The following is a 5,425-nucleotide window of genomic DNA, read 5'->3' as shown; positions in this document are numbered from 1 at the left end:
ACTTGTGCCCATTGACATATTTGCTCAATCTAAATATATGGCCCCTATTTTAATTGGAATGGGGGGTGGGGATTATATGTCTACTTCTTCATTACAAGTACTGCAATTATTTATTATAGGGAATACTTTTGGAAAAGAATGCACATGAGAAGAAATGCTTACCATAGAAATATCACTGAATAGTTTTATACCAATTCTGCTTTGCTTTTAGGTCATTAGTGAATCTAGAAATACCACACATTTCCTTTCCTTGTATGTGACAATGTTATGACCACCTGGACATTTACTTAGGATTTTGACACTGAGCTCACTTTTTCCTTCTTTTCTTCAAGGACTTCTGTCACCTTAGTTGTTGAACATTCCTTACTTCAGTACTCCTTTCCACTTCAACAACCTGTTTTCATAGTCATATACTGGATTTTATCATCCCCTGTAACCACTCTATGTCAAACTATTAAAATCAACTCAAATATTATACAGATATCTCCCTGCCATTTCACAAATCCTATTTGTTCTGCTTTCTCATTTCAATAACCCTCATCAATCTCATTGAGAAGTTCATTCCATTGAACTATTGCATATCTATCAACCCCCTGTTATCTTTACATTCTTCCAGTTTTACATGCCACTTCACTTCAATTACCCTTTTGGAACATACTGAGCATCCTTTCCCCTTTATGTATTTTGTAGTACCTGGTTGGCCAATTTCCAACCATAGACGAGAGAAACTGTTTTCCATTTCCAAGCCTATTCAAGGACTGAAATGAAACAGTAGTATTTTCCTATTTATTATTTTCTATATTAGTCATGAGTGACATGAATTACATATGTGAGTAAATCGAGACATAAGCCAATGTTTCACTCATTTCCTTATAGAAATATTTTATCAACTGTTAGTAATATCAAAGTTAATAGAGTTCATGATATAATTTTTTTCAAATTACATTTACATATTTATTTTTCTATACGTAAATTAAATATAATGATTTTTTCTGTTTAACTATGTACATATTCTGTTAAGTACTTTTGGGTTCAAGCAATAAAATGAGTTTGAAGGAATTAAAGATGTAATTTTATTAATTTTCCTTCCTATTCCTTCCACAGTATACTATGCATATAATCATTTAAGCAATAAAAAGACATACTTGTTATGATACCATAAAATAATAAGAACAATAATTTAAGTTGTAGCTATTTGAATCCAGCATCTGAGGTGCCATAGAGTAAAGAGTATATTTAAGGCCATGAAAGAGAGGTAGAATGGTAAGGAGCTACACATTTTGCAAATAATCTGCCAATTCTTATTCTCAACAATACCAATATATGCATAGTTTAAGTTCCAGAAGGAGAAGAGAGAGAGAAAGGGACATAAAGTATACCCAAAGAGATATCAACTGAAAACTTCCCCAATTTAATGAAAAAATGAATATACATATCCAAGAAGCTCAACAAACTCCAAAAGGTTAAATTCAAATAGACCCATATCAAGATACACTGTAATCAACCATTTAATGTCAAAGACAAAGAGAGGATCGTGAAAGCCACAAGAGAAAAGCAACACAACATGTACACATGCAAAAGAATGAAAGTAGATCATTATCTCATAATATATACAAATAAACTCAAGGAGCATCATGTATGCAATTTACTCTCAAATATTTAGAAAATAGAAAGATAGATAGGTACTGAGGGGAGGGAGGGAAAGAGGGAGGGTGGGGAGAGAGTGAGTGAGAGAGAGAGAAAGAGAGAAACAGAGAGACAACAAATGTGGCAAAATGTTAAAAGTACCTTAGTTTGCCAGAGCTACTATGACAAATATTACACAATGGATTGGCTTAAACAGAAATCTTTTTCACAGCTTTGGAGGCTAGAAGTCCAACATGAAGGTATTGTCAGGCGTTGCTTTTTCCCAGTCAGTACAATTCCCGCAGTCCTCTGTTACATGGCGATCTCTCTTTCTCTTTGTGTCTGCTCCTCTGATTTCCACTTCTTTCTGGCTTTGGGCTTCTATTGACAGATTGCGTCTCAATTTCCTTTGCTTAAATGCCTCCAGTCATTTGGATTAAGGCCTACTCTGATTCAATTTGGCCTCCTCCAAACAGGATCTTTGAAGATTCTATTCACAGATAAGTCCACACCTTCACTAATAACAGCATCTTCAAAGTCCTATTTATGGGTTCACACACACAGGAAAGCAGAAGATCTGAACAAGTCTTTTGGGGGGACATGATTCCATCTCCAACAGTTGGTAAATCTGGCTAGGGTTGTATTAAAGTTCTCTGAATTAGTTATTTACTAGTTTTGAAACTGTCCTATAGGTTTGACATTATTTCAAAATAAAAGTGTTTATAAAAAATAATACTCAAACAATGTTGATTTTAAACCATGAAGGTAGAAAATGGTCTACTTTTATTTATAATAATGTAGGTATTACAAGACTGTCTAGATTTCTGAATCTAATCCATTTACATTAAAAATCCAATAAATTCCTAGAGACTTGGGGGAAAAAGGCAGAGATTGTCAGAACACATAAAAAAGTAAAACCCTACTCTTATGTGGTCTACAAAAACCACACCTGAAATTTAAACACATGTATAGATGGAAAGAAAATGGGTTAAGAAGCTTAAGGTTGGAGCTGCTGCATTTAAGACAAAATAGACTTCAAGACAAAGGGCATAAACAGATATTAAGAGGGATATTTGTGATGGTTAATTTCATATGTCAACTTGGCTTGTTTATGGTGTCCAGTTGTTTGATCAAGCAAGCACTGGTCTAATTGTTACTGTGCGTGTATTTCATGGATTTAAATCATTAGATAGTTCATTTCCTTTATGGCTAATTCCATCTACAATCAACAAAGGAAATTACCTTCAGCAATGACTGAGGTCTCATCCAATCAGCTGAAGGACTTAAAGGGAGAACCTATGATTTCTGCAGTCAGAAATGTATGTACTTCAACACGCCAGCTTCTCTTCGGGAATTCAGCATCACCATAGAGTTCCCAACTTGCAGCCTGCCCTATGGTATTCAGAATGCCAATCCCTATGGTTATGTGAGCCAATTCCCATAATAAATTGGTTCTGTTTCTCTGGAGAAACCTGACTAATACTATACATTAGAATGGTAGAATGATAAATACACGATGAAGACACACAATCATAAGTGTGACCACCTAATAATAGAGCTTCAAAGTGAACAAATAAAACATGATGATTAAAGGGAGAAATATATAATTCTAAAGCAAAGTGAGAGATTATACAAACCCTCACTTAGCAACTTGTCAAATAAATTGAGAAAAAATCAGTCAAATATACATTATTTAAACAGTACTAACAGTCACTTTGACCTTTATAATTGTCCTTTATGGATGCAAACACCCAAGAAGTGCAGAATACACGTTTATTCCCCCAGGTACATTGCTCATTCACAAAGATAGACCATACCCTGGGACTTTAGACAAGTTTCAGTACATTTAGAAGGACTAAGACCCGTTTGTTGTCTGATCACAATGAAATTAAGTTAGGAATCAATAACAATAAGATCCCTACAAAAACAGCAGATACTTGGAAATAAAACACATTGATCAAAGAGGAAAAAATCAAAAATATTTAGAATCTAATAATAATGAAAGTACAGTATAACTTCATTATCAAGGTTTTTGGGGATGTAGCTGAAGGAGTGCTCAGAAGAATATTTATTGTTTTAAAGTCTTATTTTAGAAAAGAAAAAAATCTAAAATTATGCTGTCTAAATTGTAATCACTAACTACATAAGGCTAGTGAGTACTTGAAATGTGACTACTCTTAATTGAGATATGATGTAAGTATAAAATACCCATCAGATTTCAAAGAAGAATGGAAAGGGAATGTAATATTTCTATAAATAATTGTTTTATGTTATTACAGGTTGAATTGTTAATCAGTTGGATAAGTGTATTAAACAAAGTGTATTATTGAAATTAATTTACCTATTCTTTTTGTCTTTTTAAATGCTGCTACCAGAAAATTTAAAATAATGTATGTGGCTCATATTATGTATCTATTGCACAGAGCTGATTTAAAAATTAATGTCCTGGGGGGTGGCTGTTGGGGCCGGTGAGGAGGCTGTGTTTTGCTGTGTGGGGCTCTAGAATTAAGAGCTCTGATTGGTTATTTTGTATCACTTTGAACACAGACATATATATATACATACATATATATATGTATATATATATAATACTTGACATAATCTTTGTCTGACTGATTCCAAATCATCTAAGATTTAATTCAGATATAATTTTCATCTTGAGACCTTTTCTGGATTGTCCTCTTTCCTCTACCCCTAGCCTAAGTATATCAGATATCCCTTCTTGAGTTCTCACAGCTTACCTCCATCATAGTGCTTAATACATGGTAACTATTTAGCCCCTGGCTTTCATTTCCAGTAGATACTAAATTAGCATAACACAAGAACTATTGAACTATTGTTTTATCTTGTTTGTTTTTCAGGGTTATCAGAACTTAAGCATTTATTTGGAGAACTTAAAGAGAGCTGCAGCTATCTTGTGATGGACAACAAGATGACAAGAAGTTCACTCAAGTATATCTGCATCTATGGCAATTGCTCTTTAGATTATATAGGGCTGGGGACACAGGTGGCTGAATTGTAGAGGCTTGTAGGCAAGCATTGGGAAAACATCTGGATATGTGCTTTTTTCTCAAAAGAAGTTGCACTTGGGGTCAGCAGTGTTTAAGGTTATAGCAGTTAATGCAGAGTGTACTTCCAAGGAGTTCCAGGGTGAGATCGGGGGTGGGGCAGGAGTGAGTCAACCCCCAGCTGGGTTGGAGATGCTGTAAAAATCATACACTGCTTTACCCATAAGTGACTTCATGCTTTATGTCTCCTCTTGGACTTGTTTGTAGTGCTCAAAATTAGATTTGTAAGATTCTTTCACATTGTTGTATGTAGCTATTTTATCTCCATTCTTTTATGAATATTCTGACTGTTTTGAGTTTATAGTAATACAACAGTATTACAAACAGTTCTTCTTAGACTGGCCCATGTATCTCCAGGCACATGTACAACATGCATACCAGGGTGCACACTTAGGAGCAGACCTGCAGGGTCTAAAAATATGGATGTTTCATGAGTTTGCATGTCACCCTTGTGCAGGAGCCATGCTAATCTTCTCTGTATCATTCTAATTTCACTATATGTGCCACCAATACAAACACAGAACTATTGTTTTTAATATCTTTATCTGCAGGTCCTAAAATAGAGCAAGGGCTTAACAAATGATTTGCAAAAATAACAAATGATTTCCAAAAAAATGATTTAGTCAGGGTTCTCTAGGAAATAGAACCAACAGTATGTATCTGTAAATATGAGATTTTATAAAAGTGTCTCATGCAACTGTGGGTATGCAGGGGTCCAAATTCCATAGGGC

At 34.5% G+C, this 5,425-nt stretch overlaps 1 non-coding gene across 1 annotated transcript; it reads right to left on the bottom strand.

Moving 5' to 3' along the window:
- Nucleotides 1-5,106: 5,106 nt before the first annotated feature.
- LOC119545075 lies at nucleotides 5,107-5,213 on the bottom strand. The gene has a single exon (XR_005219051.1). It is a non-coding gene; the product is annotated as a U6 spliceosomal RNA (small nuclear RNA).
- Nucleotides 5,214-5,425: the final 212 nt, after the last annotated feature.

This window comes from Choloepus didactylus, chromosome 9 (assembly GCF_015220235.1).
Source record: "Choloepus didactylus isolate mChoDid1 chromosome 9, mChoDid1.pri, whole genome shotgun sequence".
Taxonomy (NCBI): Eukaryota; Metazoa; Chordata; class Mammalia; order Pilosa; family Megalonychidae; genus Choloepus; species Choloepus didactylus.
This window is presented reverse-complemented; position numbering and strand designations above follow the sequence as displayed.